The sequence below is a fragment of the Punica granatum genome, chromosome 6 (genome assembly GCF_007655135.1).
Source record: "Punica granatum isolate Tunisia-2019 chromosome 6, ASM765513v2, whole genome shotgun sequence".
NCBI classification, from domain to species: Eukaryota; Viridiplantae; Streptophyta; class Magnoliopsida; order Myrtales; family Lythraceae; genus Punica; species Punica granatum.
Genome location: NC_045132.1, coordinates 13,716,655 through 13,738,020, shown reverse-complemented (window position 1 = coordinate 13,738,020; position 21,366 = coordinate 13,716,655). Strand labels below are relative to the sequence as shown.

General features: G+C 34.6%; 1 long non-coding RNA gene across 2 annotated transcripts; it reads right to left on the bottom strand.

Moving 5' to 3' along the window:
- Window positions 1–17,756: 17,756 nt before the first annotated feature.
- On the bottom strand, window positions 17,757–21,253 carry LOC116210395. Of its 2 annotated transcripts, XR_004157495.1 has the most exons (6): window positions 21,066–21,253; window positions 19,788–19,912; window positions 18,902–19,346; window positions 18,567–18,664; window positions 18,294–18,487; window positions 17,757–18,047 (listed from the first exon to the last, which is right to left on the bottom strand). It is a non-coding gene; the product is annotated as an uncharacterized LOC116210395 (long non-coding RNA). The 2 variants fall into 2 exon arrangements; XR_004157494.1 differs by having other exon boundaries at window positions 18,902–19,912.
- Window positions 21,254–21,366: the final 113 nt, after the last annotated feature.

Below are 21,366 nucleotides of genomic sequence, written 5' to 3'. Positions count from 1 at the left end.
TAATAAATATTTCAAAATATATGATACATCAGACAAGAGTAAAGTTTACGTCCACGCTTGATATTCAAATGACTAGTCAGTCAGTTTATTAAGTTGACAAACTTTAGCTAAAAAGCAATTTCTACGACCAAGTCGTAATATAAATTATATAAGAGCATAAGCTGTGACTGATGATTGGGAAATTGAGTTTTCATTCGGTAAATTTCACTTCACTACAACAAAATAATTTATAATTAGCAACTGAGTGATCAATTTTAGCTGCTAAAAAGTAATCTTTAATGATTAAAATAATTTTCAGCACTAAGTTATTTTAGTTGTTATAGGTTTCAGCAACTATAACTTTACTAAATAGTAAGATGTAGTCGGTTAATATCCACCGGAGAAAAATCCACCAAAAAAAAAAAGATGTAGTCGGTTAATACCTATGACAACTAAAATGATTTGGTTGCATATTAGAGTTTGACAACTAAATATGTGTGATGCAAAATATTTTAGTTGTTAAAGATTACTCTTTAACAACTAAAATTGATTATTTAGTTGCTAATTTTTTTTTCATTTTTTTGGTAGTGTTTGCAATATAGAAGTTCTAAATTTACTTGCCAAGACTAAGCCGATCCCAAATTGAATATATCTACTAATAGGTTGAGAACAGCCTTGCTCTTATTACCGGAAAAAAAAAAAAGGAGTATGCATGCGGAAGTTCGGATAAAAGAATATTGTGTTTTTTTTTGTTATAAGGGAGGTTCAAAGTCGAGTACATTGAAAAAAAAATCATAAATAACTAATAAGGGAGCACGAATAGTCTCACTATGTATCGAACATGTGACTTCTAAGTCAACAAGTAAAGATGTGCGTTACTACACTGCACCCTATTTTGATAAGCAAGTTGCGCTTTTAACCACGAGAAAGTGGGCAATTTTTTTGCCGCCCATAACTACCATATCCGCGTTCAACATATGGGGCCTTGGAGAGGGGATGGGAGGTGTGAATTTCAATCTTGATATTTAATAATTTATAATATCAATTTCTTGTACATCACTTAATATTTAAAAGTTCAATAAGTCTCAATTATTAATTCAAATTTAAGTCTGATCAGCTCATTACATGATAGAATTTTCACAAGACTCGAATATAAGATAATCATATATAAGGGAAATAGACGTCGAACCACCTAAATCAACATTCATCTTTGCATGTAATGCTCCACACTCTATCAATTTTATGATAACGGTAAAATATTGGCCAAGAAAGCTGTGAACATTTAACTGGCGGACCTCTTAGGCACGATTAATTATGTTTCCCTTTGTTTTTTGGTTCTTGTATCCTACTCGGTCCAAGGAGTTTCTTGGAACAATAACAACTATAGCAATAATAACCAGATCGGCCTGACGAATAATTCTTTTACCTTCTGTCGAAACTAGGCAAATACGGGAACAGGAATCTAGTTAATTGGATTTCTTTTCAGCTAACTTGTACGTAGGTCTTATCTTTCGCTCTCTGTCAGATGTTTGGCGCTTCATAGGTTAAGTCATGCTTTTATAGATGATGAGAGTCCATATCTAATACTTTCCCGACCGAAAGACTTGTCATATGGCTTATTATTTTTCATGTGCAAAAATAGAACTAAAATACAATTTCACAGTCAGCATGCATATTGGTTTTCTATATATTATAACTCTTTTCCTCTTTTCCCTTTTTCTATACATTATGCAGCTTTACATTTTTCTTATTTATTAATAAAATATCAGCCAATTATTAATCTGTTCTAGGCAGAAGTCTTGGACCCAATGGGATCTCTCGTGACTGTCGTAGACGCCAGAGGGCAGCCCGACATGTTTAAGGGATGATATGTACTTTTTTCATATATGATGATCGATTATTCTGGCCATTTTTTTGTATTTACATTTGACAAATATTATTGCTTAATTTATTCAATTATTTATACATAATTCGTAATTGATAAGTTCAAGAGCATTCCGTGGATGTATTATCATATTGCTGAAGTTATTTATTGATAATTTAGCCCACCGAATATTCAACATTCAACAATTAGAATAGATAGCTTTTTAAAACAGTGTTCCATCAAATATGCATAATGCCAATTGCAAAGTGAGATTAATACATGGAACATTTATAGTACAATCACAAATTTAACTCAAATTTAACTTGAATTTATAATACAAGCAATCCACGCTTGGCCCAGTATATTCATGAGAATTACTTTAGATCGATGAACTCTAAATAACATTTGAACTCAAGGCCTTAGTGAGAGGAGTAAACTCCATCAATTACCCGCTCTCTGCATCAATCTCTTTTTATACATGTAAGCCAGAAGCTATCAAATTAATCAACTTGAATTTTGTCAGTCTCATTAGTATGACATATGCATTTCTATTAATCAACATGATCTCATTTTGAAAATCATAATTTGATGATAGACTCGAATCATTTTAAATCGTTAGTTAAGGGTACATAAAAGTTATCGAGATAGAGAAAAATTAAAACTATAAAATGTCATTTCGTATATTATCATTGGACCTACAAAATTGGCTATAACATTAATTCATGAGATCCTAACTAAAGTTGGATCTCCATCTAAAAGACTAAGGGACCGTTTGGATTCAGAGTTAAAGTTACTTTGATTTTGATTTTGATTTTGATTGTGGAAAATGACAAATGAGATATGATTATAAATTTAACTTGGGAAACGTGTGTTTTTATTGTGTAGTATATTGAGTTAAAGTTAAAGTTAAAATTTTTGAATTGAGAAATGTGTATTTTTGTTGTGTAGTGTGTTGAGTTAAAGTTAAAGTTAAAGTTAAAATCAGGAATCTTTGAATCCAAACGGGGCATATAACATTATCCATAGATGACCCTTTTGTTTTTATTTTTCTATTATATTGCCTCTATGATTGGTCGGATGAGTATACTTATTTACATGAAATATGCATATATGTATATATAGCAATGTTTTATATATTAATATAACATATATAATATAATAAGGCGGAGCCTTGTTTCACGGGGAGGGAGGCTCTTTCCCACAAGACAAAAAGGACAACTCTGAAGCTTGCAAGAAATGCTCTCTCAATTATAAAACATATATATACACACACAAAGTAAAATAATGTGTCTTGATTTGTTTTGCCATTAACGTGTTTAGATCAATCATGAAAATACTCTAGATAATTCAAAGAAAACGAAGTTTTAGAGACTTTGACCCTTGCTATGGCTGCCATATCGACTATGCTATTTTGCATTGACACAATACGAGAAACATAGTGACTGGAGCTTTCACAATATTTTGCTTGTGACCGTATAATGACCAGAAGGAAATTGAAAAGAGAATACTCGCTATGGAAAATTGTGAAGACAAATTTCGTGAAGTGCTATGGTTTATTCGAGAATGAACTCTGTCGATTTGCTCAGAAGATAACACCAACATGTGGGATGCAATGCCTATCCATGAAAGAAATTAGTTGGGCATATCACTACTTAAAATCACACGTTTACCAAGGAAACAATCCCCCGATAATCCATCGGTACCAGTGGAAAACTGAGGGAATTGAGTCCCTTGGTAAATCAGGCCTAAGTAATTTACCTAGCCTCAGTAAATTTACCGAGGGAACACTCCCTCGGTAAATTGACCGCGAGATTAATTACCGAGCTCCCTCGGTATTTTCTCGGTACCTCCGTGGGATTAAAAAAAAAATAGTTACCGAGGAGCATTCCCTAGGTATTCTCCCGGTAACTCCATGGGATTAAAATAATTTTAATTGTTGGACCCACCCGGCGCACGAGGCTGCATGCACCAGCGCGCCTGCAAAGGGTGCGACGCACCCGTTAATTTTACGCTCAACTCCTTAACCATAAAGCTATGCTAACGCATTTTGTCCATTACATACACCTAATTATATTTAATGTAATTATAATTACATATATATATATATATATTGGAAAATAAAAATTTTAATACTGTAATTAAATTCATTTACATTTAATATAAATTATTTTTTTGCTGAACTAATATAAAATCTTTAACACTTTCAACCCTGAATTAATTTCAACAATACGCTTTGAACACTGTCAATCCTAAATTAAATTAATTTCAATAATACAAATAATTCATCACTATCAATTCTAAATTAAATTGATTTTATATTTAGGATAAATAATTCAATTTACATAATAATATTCATTTCAAGAAATATAATTTGTATTTAATATATATCTCTAAAATTATTATTATAAAATTAATATTGATTTTCTCATTTGATATTTTATTATAATGCTATACGTTTTATTTCTTGTATTATTTTTATCATCGGCGCTTATTCTATAACTTATAATATAGTGTTTTAATTTATCTCAATCATGAAATTAGTATTATAATTTACAAAAAATAAAATATTATAGATTTTTATTATAATTTATAAGGTGATCGGTAACTATTTTTAATATTTTTATTTTGTTTTAAATTTTATGGAGGGATATATTCCCTCGATAATTCCCTCGGTAACTTCTTTAAGAAATCTTTAAATATTACACAAGGAATAGTTTGTTTTTATTGTAACTGTTTAGATTTTTTAAAATATTTTTATTTTGTTTCTATTTTTTATTTTTTAAAATTTTACCAAGGGATCTTTCCCTCTGTAAGTACCAAAGGAATTGTCCCTCGATAAGTACCGAGAGAATCCGCCGCCGGAAAATTTTTCTGATGGATTTCAGAGGAATTTTTACCAAGGGACATGTTCCTCGGTAAATTCTCTCGGTAAACACGCAGTTTCTAGTAGTGTATTGACCAATGAAACATTCGTGGATAGCAAGGGAACCGAATGCTTGGTCTACATATATACTTTTTGAAAATTTAATTGATCAATGTAAATATTTTGGGGTAAGAGAGGTGCACTCATACTATGAGGTGTAAATAGTTCAATTACAGAGAAAGCTAAGAAAGTTGAAAGAATATTAATGAAATTATAGTAAAATGGAGATGAAACACAGACAATATAACCGAGGCAATATTAGAGATGGGAAATCTGATGGTAAGGGAGCGGAATGAGCTTCTAGAGAATGCTTAGCAATGTCTCCCTGAAACATTGTCGAGAATGGTTGGTTGTCTATAGTAAAAGGAAGTGGCCATTAAAATGGTTTCGGGTCCTTTGCCACACGTCTCCCTATATATATATATGCTCAAATTTCGCTTTTTAGACATTTTGAATTGGATATGACTAAAATATCATGGTGTGATTGTTTTGGGTTACTTTAACCCGACTTATTATAACATATAAATTCATCTGGATTATTTTTATTTAATTACAGGTAATTAAAAAAAATTGAGAAACGAGGCGTAGTAGCACATACCCATTATGAAGAATCGAGAGATCCCAATGTCGACTCTCGCCAATGAAACAACTTGTATCTATTTATTGAAATTTTTATTTTTAATTTTTTTTATATTAGATCCATGCATGATTTTCTTAGAATTAAAAAAAATCAAAGTAGTTAGATTAATAAAAAGTGGGTGACAATTTTATCTTTTCGTATATCTTTAATCACCCACTTCCCACCTTTTACTCTGTCCCTCCATCTCTATTCTCTCTCTTTCTCCCTCCCTCACATAAATCAGGGCATTTACACATAATTTTCAATTAAGATATTTCTCATAATTTGTATAAGTTTTAATTATTTTTTATTATAAAATTCTCAAGAATGTATTGTAATTATTATGAGAAGATGGAAATATAGAGGCACAGCCGCATTGGAAACCCCATTGATATATATATATTTTTGAAATTATTTAATTTCAATTAGAAGACGTGTTTCCTATTAATTTAAGAAGTTCCGCGCATAACATAGAAATTAAATTTATAATGCAGCAAGTCATGTTCTAATTTACTTTAAAAAGAAATTAAATTTTGATAGTTTCCATTATTAGTTATGCATAAGGGTAGAACAATCGGCTCATTATAAAGGTCATTTTAACTTTTTTTTTTAGTAAGGGATTTTTTTACCTAAAGTGGCTCATGGTTTGTCCATTTTGTCAAATTTATCATATGTTTTTTTTATCAAATCTATCACATAGTTTATTTTTTGCATCAAATCTATCACGGCGTTATCTTTTCCGTCGACATCTAACGGTCGTGCTAACGTGGCATGCTAATGTGGCATGTGGAGAGATAGTGGGCCATACTTGCCACGTAGGCGCCATGTCAGTACGGCCGTTAAATGTCGACGGAAAAGATAACGCCGAGATAGATTTGATGCAAAAAGTAAACCATGAAATAGATTTGACAAAAAAAAACATATGATAGATTTGATAAAACAGGCAAACCATAGGTCATTTTAGGTAAATACCCATTTAGGTAAAATATGAGATACTTTCAACTATCAATTGAAAATAATGCTCATTTGAACTTCGATTTAATCTTGACCATGTGATACTTTTATTGATCTCGAACCACTTTGTAATGTAGTAAAATCGGTCCACTCATGGCATGATTTATCATCCGAATACTATCTCACTTTTTTAATCAAACGCGGTTTCTTAAATCCCTTAGAGGTATCATTAATGCTCAATCCCTAACCCTTGTACCACCTTAACCTTCAAGGCTGCTATGGCTGGAGGCCGCCACGTAGATGATGTTGATAGCCAGCCAGGCTCATCATGACAAACGTAGCGATGCCGAAATCCAAGTCATATTGTAAAGTAGTCCATCTTTTTTTTCACTCCATAAAGTAGTTTGCTTTGACTAATCATTACATATACGTGAAAGTTAAAGCTTTTTTCTGCTATGTCGAGGAGAGTACGATTTGAGTTTCGTATTCTCACGACTGTAATTCGTTTTTGTTTTATTTTTTATTATATTTTTAATAAATTTATTTTATTATAATATATTATATTCGACTTTCGATGAATAAATGAACGAAAATAGCAAGTGTGTTCACATTATTATTTCGTTATATTAGGCAAATAAATTTCTTAACGATGAAGTAAATAATCATATTATTAAATAATATAATGACAAATACGTTATTTAATGATGAAGTAAATAATAATATTATAAAATAATATATTAATATATACGTTTAGTTAATGATAAATTGAATAATATTAATATATATGTTTATTTTTCTATGAGTTTTAATACAAATTAATCTGCATGAATTTCGTCGTAAAATTGATTGGTAACATATTCGATCAAGCGTGTGATTTTCTCATGTACTACAGGTCCCATTCTACCTTTATGGGGCACGTGTTCGAATCTATTATGACATAGTGTTTTAGGGTTTTAGGATTTAGGGTAGTGTTGTTAGTAAAATTGAATTACCCGAATACCAAGATCTTACCGATAACGTCGAATCAATTGAGTAACCGAAGCGTACCTGGATTAATTGCGGAGCCAAAGGTGAGCAAAAGACAAGTAATGTGTTCTTCCAAGTCTATAAGTCACGATGTGAGCTATCTCTTAGACTGAGTAATGGGATCTCAAAAGAGCATCTATTTAATGTACAACTCGAGGACCATAACTCATCAATTGCATCTAAGTACCCGAGGTTATTGTAATTTCTAATTTTTCCCATCATCAAATTAGAAATTACCTTATCGTATCTGCACAATAGACCCCATACTATACCGAGATATCGTTATGGCCCAACACTTTAAATCATAGTAGATCACTTAATCAGGCCAATAACAAAGATAGCCATAATACATAACTAATTAATATATATGTTGGACGACAATTATAAAATAAAATCTAACAATCTCCCACTTGGATTCTGAATAAACCGCAATTTCCCATTATGTACTAATACAACCGAAAAGCATCAAAATACCCTACTAAATTGTAGTATCCTCACAAATAGTACCAATATGAGCAACATCCTCACGAAAGACTGTGGGTAGTAAGCCTTTAGTGAGCGGATCCGCAACCGAGGAAGTTGTACTGATATGCTCTATAAATAACTAGCCACTCAAAATTGTTGGACTATAAGACTGCCAACTTATGGTCACATAATAACTTTAGTGGTCTTTCAAAACTTTGCATAATTCGTAGCCAGTGACAAAATTATACAGTCATATTTCATAGTTAGATGTCACAAAGCAACTATGAACTCTGCCTCCATCATTAGAGTTATAGTAAGCGTTTGTTTAACACTCTTCCAAGAGATGGCTCATCCAGCCAACAAATAAACATAGCCAGACGTAGATCTTGAACTGATTTGATTTAGTGAGCGTAAATCACTTTGTTCTTTGTAAATACTGGAAAACCTATTTGGCTGCTTACTAAAATGATCCACACCGAAATTACTTAATTACCTCCCAAACATGGCAATCATGCACACAATGTTTAGACACATACATACTTGTGCATGCATTAACTGCCAAATTCCCATTGCACATACATAGGAAATCTACTACAACTATATCTATTCAAACTTATTCTTGGGGCACTGATTGAGATTAAATTTGTCTCATTTAACAACAGGGGTAGCTCCTGATTTACAATCTTTCATGCAAATATACATACTCCCGTTGAACTTATGGTATTCATATTCATCAACGCATTCGTCTCGAAACCAAATGAGATGACACCTTGATGAAATTTATGACACCATTAATGAGATGCCTACTTTAGTTGTTCTTGAGGTTGTTGAATTTGTTCTTTCGAAATAGCCTCTTGAGACTGGATAGGGTAGAAACAACAACTGTAGGAAAAGAAACAAATTCCCTTCAAGGACAACATCCTTAACCTTATCTTCCCCAATTTCAACGTCCTAAAAAAATTATTTCTTGTAAATGAATCATTTTGTTGTAGGATCATAAAAGCTGTAGCATCTGGATCTTTCAAAGTAGCCAACCAAATAGTACTTTACTATCCTTACGTCCAATTTCTTTCATTTGGCCTATTTAGCCTTACCTTAGCCAAACAACTCCAAATGCATAAATACTTTAAATTGAGCTTCTTGCCCATCCATAGTTCATAAGGGGTTTTTGGTACTTTCTTAAATGGTCACTCTATTAAATAAATACGCTGCAGTCTTTAGCTCCTCTCTCTAAAGTAATTCTAGTAAGGTCACGGTGTACTGTGGGACGATGTTCATTCCTCTAAGATTTACTCTATGAATGGTGTTGCCGAGAGACAAAATATGATACTTAAGGATATGGTGAAAAGCATGATTAGTCATACATGACCTTAACATAATTACTCTGGGGAGAGGCGCTAAAGACGACAACTTACTTACTTATCAGAGCTTAGAGGACAACAGGAGGTAAATAGAAGAGAGCCTCAATTCAAGCCTTCAAGGAATTGTCCATACTTCGGATGATGCTGTCAAAAGTAAGGCCCCGATCTTCATTATCCATTTGAAGGAGTATGAACAAGCTACAGGAACTTAGATAGAAGGATCTAAATGTAATATTCATTCGGGTAAATTACAAAAAAAAAACTCAAATTTTGTAAAATGTCTCAATTTTGTCGTAAATTTTGTTTTGTAACAGAAAAAACCATAAGTTTTCTAAAATGTCTCAAAAATGACCTCAGTTATAACTTCCGTCAATTTTTGCCTACGTGTGACCTACGTGGACTGTTAAAGTGACCCACCATCAACAGCAAAAATTGACGGAAGTTATAACGGATGTCATTTTTTAGACATTTTAGAAAACTTATGATTTTTTTTGTTATAAAACAAAATTTATGACAAAACTGAGACTTTTTATAAAATTTGAGTTTTTTTTTTATAATTTGCCCTATTCCTTCTTTTGTACTCAATTTGAGCATGCTCTTCATGTATTTAAATGTGTTTATGTCTACGGCTTCCCTTATTTATCCTTCTTTCCTAACTTTTTTATTTTATTTTGTTTTATCTGTGCTCAGTGAGGACAACAAGAGGTGAGTTGAAGAGAGCCTCAATTCAAGCCTTCAAGGCATTGTCCATGCTTCGAATGATGCTGTCAAAAGTAAGGCCGATATTCATTTTCCATTTGAAGGATCTAAATGTAATATTCCTTCTTTTGATGATGAAGCCAGTAGTCCTGAAAATATGCATCCAATATGACAAGTGTGTGAAGTAGGGAAAATGACGGTTTCGATATATTGACTAGGGGAGACTCAGAGGAGATCAAGGTATGCCATGCTTTAAACCATGTTGGTTATAGGTTGAGGGCAAGTTGTTCAATCATTTTTCTCCCTTTCTGGAGATGATTTTTTTTTTCTCTCTTGATTTTGCAGGAGAAAGAAGCTCCCCATCCCGATTCGCAGAGATGAAGATCAGTGATGCCTATTGGAACAAGATGGATGGAATCCGTTACGGTAGTAGTAAGCAAAGTTGAATTATTGTTAATTTTACTTCACAGATTATTCTGTTATTATGTTTTCATTTCAAATATCTAATGTTGCATTTGGTTTCATAGTAGAATTTTAAAATAAGATTATGATTTTTAAAAAAAGTGGTTTAAATGGGGTCCACCCTTTGACTTTGTATGAGTTATGTTGTTTTATTGTGGAAAAAAGTGGTATAAATGTGACCCACTCTTTGACTTTGTATGAGTTATTTTGTTTTGTAGTGGATAGACTTAAGTTAGAATTGTGATTTTAAAATAACACTCACGAACTAAACAAGGCAATTATGCTTCTTCCCATTGTAATTTAGATTTACATGAACCTACCCAGCAAAATGGATTTACATGAACCTTACTTGAATATATCAAATATACATTATTTTGAACTATGGATGAGTATAATTTTCATGCCATCATATTTCCTATTTATGTTTTGCACATGCTACATCTCATAAAGCCCCAATAATATCCAGAGTATTATAATCACATACTGTGATCCTATATGTCCATAAATAATGTTTTTTTCCTCTTACCAATGTCCATAAATAATGTCGTCCGTGCAGATCCCAAGTATGTTGGAATACAAAAACTTATAATTAAAATTTAATCTTTTTTTATATGTAATCAGTATACTACGTGACAATGTCATAAATCATTAAGACCAATTCCTCTTGATTTTTAGAAGTATCACAAAAAAAATCGACTATTAACAAAAATAATTTTTTGTATATGACGGTACAATGTCATGTGATATTCTCGTTACACACAATAACATCTAGCGAGATATCATATTCTGAAGTACAATTTTTTTTATTTTCTCGGTGAGTATAAAGACCCATGTACATATAATCCCTAGGAAAAAAGAAATAAAAGGTTAAAATAAGGACGTATAGGAAATTTCACAAATTAAAATTAAATTGAAAATTTGTTTTAGACACGAGATATGCTATTACACCAAACCCCTATTCTCTCTTCAATGGGTTGATTGGATGGAACATTTTGGGGACTGACGTACTGCCGACCTCACTTTAGCAACCTTACTTGAACTCATTGAAGCGAAAGGTACATCCATTAACTAGAGTTGGTCTTGGTGCAACTCTAGAGGCTCAAAGAGCCATACAACATATCAGAGCCATAATCGTTTTCTGGGCACAAACTTGTGGCTACAGAACCATGAATGTACTTGCTCACTTAGTTAAAGTCCTGGGGATGATGCCTAGACCATATGATCCCCTAATTTCCTTTTGTTATTATTATTATTTTTTATATTTTTTACTTGAGTGTGATTGAATGGTTCTCAGGAAGAGAGGGCACGTCAGTCCTGGTCGGGTCCTTTGCCATATCAAAATTTGACTTGATCCTTGTGGAGGAATTATTCAAAATATTTTGCATGGCTGAAGACTATGTAATCAACGGATGAAAATGTATCAGTTGATGATAAATTCTAGAGCTAGACTAGGTTAGCTTAGTCGCTCCGAACTTATTAGACTTTATGGAGACTGAATAAGTATCGGTTGACTCTAAGGTTTAGAAATGAGATATGATAGACCCGATCCGAAACGTAAATATAGCGTCACCAAAGTAAAAAATGTGAGCAGCGTGGTAGGCAGTGAAGGAGACATGCTGATCTTGAGAGGGTCAATTGCTCTCATGAAATTTTCCTTGAATTTTTCTTTTTCTTTTTAACTTATAATTTTATTATTTCTGATTTTTTTTATTTTATAATTTTTGAATTTTTTAAATATTTATAAAATTTTCTATTTTTCCGTAATTATTCCTGGATGTTTTTTAATTTTTATTTCCAAATTTATCTTTTGTTTGTTATTTTTTATCAGAATTAGTTTTGAATATTTCGAAATTTTTATTTTTCTGAATTTCTTGATTTGTACTTTAATTTTTCTATATTTATTTTACATATTTTATTGTTTATATTTTTAATATTTGATCTGAATTTTTTTGAACTTTTATAATTCTTTTTATTTTTCTGTAATTTTATGAGTTTCTTCATTTTTTCCTGAATTTTTCTAATTTTTCATTTTTAATATTGTATTGTATTTCTTATATCTGATCTGAATTTTTTATTTTTCATAATATTTTAGAAATTGTTGGAACCATTTAAGCTTTTTATAAAATTTTTGAATTTTTTAAAGCTATGTTAGTATTATGCTCGTCACATCTGCGAAAATAAATTAAAATTTTGAGAAATGCTAGATTTTGGGGGAATGAAAATTCTAGTATTTTTAACAATAATTTGTGCTAGATTTGAGAAAACATGAAAAATTCATGACTTTTGTTGTGATTTGCCAAAAAATTTAAACCAATCAAATAAAGAGATGACTTTTTATTTCAGTAGATAGATCACAAAAGACTGGTTACTCAAGCGTCCTGAGCTCAAGTATCCTCTTTGAGCCCCATTAATTATTCTGAAGGAAAAAGTATTCTATGCGAGAGCAACTACCATGGAAGTCAAAATCGAGTTTCTAATTAAAAACGGTGCAGATTTTCACAAAATTGAAATTAGATCATTATATAAGAGGATAGATATGTTGATAAAATTGCGGGAAGTCTAGAGCCTTGTGCCAGACCAACTACACGCAGCCTCGGTGTTGGCTCATTGTATAAGAGCTAGCTGGGATATTTTTTTTAAATTTTTTTTTTATAATTATATGAGGTGAGAATAGTTATTGTTCTGCCTAAATATGATCACAACTTTTCTCCCGCTTACGCGTGGCAAGTTGATGATTGTCAGGCGTGCAGGAGCGTAGTTCTAAGGTGAACAGATGGCGAAACCACTAGCCCTCCTCACATAATACCTCATTCATGGGTGTCCAAAGGACTAGCCGACAGCTGAATTTCCTTGGTGTCGATGGAGATAGAACACGTGCGAATTATAGATGGTCAAACGACGTCGTGGCCTCGTGAGTAAGGCCGTTTATATTCTCCCAACCAACGTTTTCAGAATCGCGATTCTACCTAGAATCGGTCGAGAGTCGTAGAATCATGAATCGTAAGATTCTACTTGTAATTAGAAAAATAGCATATATACATATATATGTAGCATACTTTTCTGAGTAAAAAAAATCAATCATTGTTCATTCAAATAAAGACTACAAACCAACAAATCAATAATAAGTCATAAAATGATAAAAACAAAAATATATCGTTACAAACTTAATAATCACTCACTCAAAAAATCTAACAGAAACTCAAGAAAAAATCATCCAACAGAATAGGAAATTAAAACACAATGTGGGAAAAAAAATAGTTGCCGGCTCATCAACCCATCTAAGATCTTTGTTTCATCATCAGTTAATCCTTGTACTCATCAGCTCAATTACAACGCAATTCCAATTTTCAACTAGAAAACAATTGATTGAATTTGCAAATTTGCAATAAGTTATTTCAATTTCAATAGATTCCAATTTTAGTAGATTCAATTTTCAATAAGCAATTCCAATTTCCAACAAAAAATGTTGGGCGCCGGGGCTGTGCAATTCCTATAATTTCAATTCCAATTCCAATTCCAATTTCAAACGTTGGGCAATTCCAATGCAACCAATTTCAATTCCAATTTTAGTAACTACCTGAACCGAGAGACAAACCTGAACCGAGAGATCCTCCAATTTCAGTAGCTACCTGAACAGAGAGACCAAGCAACCGAACCGAGAGATCCTGGACGCTGGGCGGTCGAAGCTCACTTGAAGAAGGCAGTGGACTAGAGGCAGGGTCAACTTGAACGGAAGTCGGTTGAAGCTCGGAACAACTTGGGCGGAAGTCGGAACTACGGACTCACGGAGGCTCGGAGCTTCAAGCTCGTCGAAGACTTAGGCTGTTGAAACTCAAGGCGAGTCAGCTTTGACTGGTTTGGTTGAAGCTTAGAAGTCGGAACAGCTTGGGCAGAACTTCCGGAAGTCGAAATTACGGACTCACGGAGCTCGTCGGAGACTCGGAACAACCGAACAAGAAGAAATGGCTGAATCTTCACCTTGGATCGTCGGAGAGTCGGACGAAATGAAGACTAGGTAGTGGGTTAGGGCACAAAATTGTCGGGGAGAAAGGGGAGTATTGGGGAAGAAAGGGAAAATGAGGGGGGGAAAAAAAAGAATTTGTCGGGCTTAGAGCCAATGGGCTGGGCTTCGGCCCGACTCTGGCCTGCCTTTCGCCCGAGGGCCTGAATCAGGCCTGGGCTGAATCCAGAATCTCAGAATGGGCCCGATTCTGCGATTTCGCGATTCACGGCCCGATTCACTTCCGATTATACATTTTCTAAGTCACCCTCTGAATCGGAATCGTATGACCCCCTTTGAATCGTTGAATCGTATGATTTTATGATTCGAATCACGATTCTGAAAATTATGCTCCCAACATGTGCACGTCATTTAAGCCTAACTTCCTAGAGACAACCCAAAAGCCATTCCCAACGGTGTGGCCACCACGAACCCTAGAAGATCTGTGTGATAGGGATCCGGTCTTGCAAGTACATGCCGAGGCCCAGAAGCCAAGCCGCGAATGTAAACTCAATCCTTGCCCGGAAGCTTAGATGGTTACATGGATAAATCCGAGAGGCTCTATAATCATAATTGCGTAATGTAACCGATAGAAATGAAGAGCGTAATGATAAGTATAAAGAAAAGTGAAAGGTTATGTAAAGTACTGGAAACAAAGGTAGATAAAATGAAAGATTTTGCGTATTACTATCGAGAGAGTTATAATACTGGACGATTCTGGCTCTTATAGGCCGAGTCTAGGATGATCTATTTTAGGCTACATCCGAACTTATCCAAGAATAAGGAAAAACTAGTCTAAGGAAACTAAAGAGATATTGTTCCTTATTGACCAAAGCCTAAACTAAGAAATTAAAAACTAAAGAAAGCAATGCCGTACTTCAATAGCCCTTGCCTCCTTTAGATGCGCCAAAATTTGCAATTGCATTGATTAAGGAGATCAACCATGGTTTCCATCTCGGGGCTGCCAACCCTGCACAAAGCAGGCCGAGTTGGACGATGCCGCGCATCATGGGCTGGGCTGGACTGGAGCTTCAATCATGGGCCTCTGCTCTTGTCTCGGCTTTTGCTAGCTCGGGTCCATTATCCACGTGCATTGGTTGTCCATGATGCGTACATGGGTTGTCTTCGCGCAATTCAGTGCCAATTTAATCATCGGACTTGCCTTGTAAGCTCCAAACTCCGTGACACGAGGTGCGACAATCGGGTGTAAACAATTATGATTAGAGAACTGTCATTTCCTGTGAAAGATCTGCCGGACCAGTCCTCTGACTAGACTCATTAGCAGCACCTGTAATTTCAGGTACTGTTGTGGGCAATTTATTACCATCTCAGGTTTCGACAGAACCGAAGGACGACTTTTTTGGGGCAGAAAAATTAGGTTTAGAAAAAGAAATCAGAAAATAATGAATTATGTGAGGAAAAGAATAATCTTTCCTCTCATTAATTAAAATCTATTACAGCGTTTTTAATCGTCATTTTAAAAAAAATCAGGACCTGTAAATTTAAAATTCTCCAACGATGAAATTTCATTAAAAATTTGAAATGTGGAAGAGCAGCACCCTTGGCCACCTTGATCTATCACAAAGGTCCCTGGAGGCGGTAGAATTATAATGACTTCAATATACATTCATCTTGTAAATTTAAGGGCGAATGGGCGATCTCAAAATGCATCCTATACTTTTAACATGTCTCGGAATTATCCTCGAAGATAGTAAATCCGTCCTGCTCCGAAGCATGCACTGATGCCATTAACATTTGGATGAAAAGAGGGATCACGTGATATTGGCATGACTTTCTATCAGGAGGAGCACAATTGAATTTCAACATATCTTTGGGCCATAAGATTGCTTTGCTTCGATGCCATCATCTTACTGAGCAAGAAGAACGTCAGCAGAGAACATTTTTGGCTTTTATTGGTTTTAGCAAAATCAAAGAACCTATCCTAAGATAATGCAAGGATAATAATGTCCAGGTATCTGGCGTTCCCCCTTTTCTTAATTAGAGATTTGGCTATTCTTCCCTTCTCTAGCTAATAGTTTTCGAACAGATACGTTGTATCTAATAAATTCATAGATTTTTATTCAATTTCTAGTATGTGGGACTACAATTCTCAACGGATTGATCTTCAAAAATACATATACAATGTTTATCTGTAGGATAAAGAAGAAGAAAAAAGAACAGACTATTGCAGTGCGGTCAATATATATCACGAGTCCTCGGATGGAAGCAGATCTACATAATAAGAATTCTTCGCACATGGAATGGCAAAAGCGATGAACTGCTTCGACCATTTTTTGAACTTTCTCCAAAAAAAAAAAAAAAGATTCGAGAGAGATTAGTGAAAAAGTAAAACTCATGTCCACCCTTTTTCAGTTATTATTATTTTTTCCATTTGTGGTCCTAATAAAATCTCATATGTGTTGCACAGGATCTCCTTTCGATCCAAAATTAACGACTTTGGTTTCGAGCGGATTGAGAATGTTAAAATGTTCTTAGAGAGTACTGCTTTGAGATATTAATCTATATGGTTTATTTTGAAACGTCCTCAAATTACATGAGTATACTGAATTTAACCCAAACGATAAATTATTTATCTTATTGAAAGAAGGCATGCATTACTAATAAACCATTACAAGTTAGAGCTGGAAATCAGGGTGGCACAAGGCCTGACCAGTCTTAGGAAGACAAACATTTACAAGGTCCACATGTAGAAAGAAGAATACACACCCGCGGGAGGTCCATAATAAATAACAAAAATACATATCCCATTCCCTTCTTGGCCAAGCTTCAAGGAGCCTCATCAACATGTCGCCATGTCCCGTATTTGGTTTTGGAGTAATATTCATTACTCTACTCCACTTTAATTCCACTTATTTTTAATTTAAAGGATAATAGTGTCATTTAGCTTAACGTTTGAAGGAATTCTTAGTTATACCCCAAACTTGATTTTTTACATGAGATATCCCAACGTTAACGTATTGATTTCAAATCTATCCCGACGCTAACTTTCCGTCCAAAATTGACGGAATTGCACACGTGGCACATTAATTTTGTAACAAGTGTCGGGATAGATGTGAAATTAACGTGCCACGTGTGCAATTCCGTCAATTTTGGACGGAAAGTTAGCGTCGGGATAGATTTGAAACCAACACGTCAACGTTGGGATATCTCAGGTAAAAAATCAAATTTGGGCTAGAACTAAGAATTCATTCAAACGTTAGGCTATATGGCGCTATTAACCCTTAATTTAACAACACAATTATTATTTTCATATTTTCTTTAATTTTTTTAATTTTATCTACCATTCAATTCAATTTTTAATATTAAATTTTTTTAACTATTCATTACTTTTTTCACAATTTAACAACACAATCATTACTTTATTTTAATTATTCATTATTTTTCTTACTTTTTTTTCCATAATTCAACGACACAATCATTATAATTCTAAATAAATAAAAGTTTTTATCCTCTACTCAACCATCAATAATTTATTTTCGAAACAACTAGGAGACATTAGAACAACTGTACCGAGTGAGATGCTGAAGGAGCTTAAAACTAGAATAAGCTGCTGGATGATGCTGAATGACATCTCGGACGCTTTCTGTGATATGATGATCCCAACTTTTCTGGACTCATCCGTTAATTTTTCATGGGATCTGTCGGACTCTTCATGAAGGTGAAAATGAAGTTCCCTGAAAACATTGCTTCCTTATTTACCCAGTAAAGATTCATACAAACTATCAACGGAAGTCACAAATCAACATGTGTCATGCTGACAAGAAATCAATTCGACGGACAAGGCAGACAAATATCTAATATGACAGGTAATTGGCCAAAATGACGGCATCCATCTAAATTGAGCCTAAAAAATTCTGAGCATAAGCAGCTTAATAGCTACTAAAGTGAAACCAAAAGGGCTCGGGCAAAGAGTGCATTACCTGTTAAGGAGAGGCAAAACGATTCTCGACGAGCATCCCTGGCCATTTGCCTTCAATAATGAGTGACATCTGAGATCCGTACCAGATTAATGGAAGACAATTTAATATCATTCGATCATTCATTTAATCAAAGAAACTAGCAGAACGTCATTCATTTAGTCGGCGTGGATGAGCCATCGTCAGTAAAAATGTTCCTGCAACAATGTTTGAAGATGAGAGCTGTGAAATATAATTACTGTCACATCTTGAAAAAACAAAAACCAGTCTTATTACCTCCAAATTGGGTTCACTAGTTCATCTCGCTTGCCATCAGGAAGCATGGCATTATCATAAGCAACAATATTTCCGTAGAATATCTTCTCCAAGTCCATCTACATTGTCAACAATAAGTTAAATGTTTTCTCCATATTAAATACTGCAGAGGGGAGAAGAGCAGGGGGGGGGGGGGGGGGGGGGGGGGGGGGGGGGGGGGGGGGGGGGGGGTGGGGGTGATGGGTATGGGGAAGGGGGGGAGGAAATGTTTCAGACTACCATTTTAGAATTAACGCATTGAAGCGAATGAAGTTCAACATATTAAGACATACAAAAGAATAGAAAGTAAGACTTACCTTCATAAATAGGGGGCTTATCAACTTGTGAAAGGATTCGCCTGTAAACAACATTTGCTACTCTAATAGATGTGCTTTGCTTACTATAAAAGAGCATCAGCTTTAGAATAAAATGCCGAATGCCTTTAGGCTCTGTTTGGTTTCAGTGTTGTATTTTAGAATCACAATTCTAACTTAATTCTACCCACTACAAAACAAAATAACTCATACAAAGTCAAAGAGTGGATCCCATTTATATTACTTTTTCCCACAACAAAACAACATAACTCTTACAAAGTCAAAGGGTGGGCCCCATTTATACCACTCAAAATCAAAATCAAAATCACAATTCTAAAATCCTACTATGAAACCAAACACCACCTTAATGTGGCTCCTTTATTCTCAATGGAGAGTCTTGAGGCTAGAGCTAGGGAGCAAGGCTTAGATCGGAACATTTTACCCATATCTGCCTGACAAAAAGTTCAGGTTATTTGCAGCACTAATAATTATAATACACCCATCACTGTATATCATCGTAGATAAGCAAATCCAACAAAATTAACCAGAGAGATAAATATAGAAATTGGACGTCAAGTCCTCCTATAGTAGCAAGTATTTCCTCGCATACATAAGTCTGTAACAGAAGAAGAGTCTATGCAATCTAATTTCGCTGAATAGCATCTTCTACATGCCATAGTTTGTACATACAATGTACCATCTCAACAAGGAAGTTCCCAGAATCAAGTAAATAACTTCTTAGGCTTTCTAATGACCTACTAATCAGTGCAGCTACCAAAAAAGACAGCATTACTATCAATAATTACAATATTCCTGATGCAAATCAAGATAGACTAATTGGCTCAGAACATGACAAATGAGGTTACGACAAAATATTTTGTAAACGTACCGCAGTGTTGCTGGAGAGACCATTCTCTGGCGAATATGTGGCAGTTGGTGCTGCAGCAACCTCAGCATAGTTGTGATGCGGAAGCACTGGGAACATTGTAAACTTCCTTGAAGGCTTAAACTTAACTGTTATTTCACATGAAACACCAAAAAGATTCGATCAACCCTATAATAAAGAGCTCAGATTTGCCTTCCTGATCCAAAACAAACCAGATATTTCGGACATCAAGAGCTCGAACTGACAGAACAAAGGGGTGACCAAAGTTGAGGATTGCAGTTAAACTGAAATAATCTTTCCACAATACTGTGAACTTCCGCATATTGACCGTTGCTATAGTACTCTGATCATCAAGTCACCAAACCCCACAGCTAACATTCTCCCTGTTCGTCTAATGACAGATCAGAGTACCGATCATTTTTACCAAAAAGAAAGACTTCCAGTAGAAACGAAAATTTTGGATCCTAATTCTCAGTTTGTTGATTACATATCTGAAAATTAGGGCGTTGCCTATATTAGTGTTGTTGCAAGTTAAAACAAAAGACCTAAAACCCAACCCAGAAAAACAAAGAGTCACCACCAATCACTTAGTACTCAAGGGCAATCAGGAACCTACTATTAACTAGGGGTCATAATTCTACACTCCTAAGTCCATTTACTTTTTGGTCTTCTAACCTAATTACTAATTGCATAGGTTCTATTATGAAAGCCAATCAAGTCTGCAATTATCTCTAAGCCTGCCCTTCTTTTTTCAATTTCCTACGGGGTTATCTAATATTAAAAGACTAAGGAACCAAGAAAACCAATCAATGGGATCAATTAACTGAGCGACTAACAATCCAGATCGAACAAATAAGCATCGTCAAGGAAGCAATAGTCCGAATACGAACACATAATATGATAACACGTAAAAGCTGCATCCACAAAGTTGAAGGGACAAGACCAACAACATCAGAACTTCAGCGACCCAAACAGAACGAATAGAAGTTCATGAGAATCAAACATTCTCATGTGCTCGAAAATCGATCTTGGTTGCAGCATATTAGTGACTTTTGCTGTTCCAGTCACACTAATAACTGACGGTGGGCATTATTACCAAACCGAATTTCTTATGCATTTTGACGAACGGCTTCAAGGCGTAAGAAAGGGTATGGAAAATGAGGAACCAACAATGACAGGCACAAGGAGAGGATAGCATGGGACAGCGGACGATGAAGCATTGAGATATACTGCACTGCAAAAACTGTAAAGCGGGAGCGGAGGAAGGGAAAAGGAACGAACCTGCCAACCGGGTATGTGTCTAGTAAGCAATGGGTAGTGGTGGTAAACGTCTCGTAGGCCATTGTAGTGTGTGAGGGCGGTCGCGCAGAGCAATGGGCTAGCGGGCGGGGCGAGTGGATGTTGCAGATCACAAGGCAAGAAGACTCGGGGAAGTAACGCGGGGACGGGAATTGAAAAGGCAGGGGTATTTTGGGAATGCCAAAATTTTATTCTTGAATCCGCATATTTTTATTAATTATATAATTATAGCAAAAAAGACACTTCTAAATTGTTTCAAAAAATGACAATTTTGATCAATCAT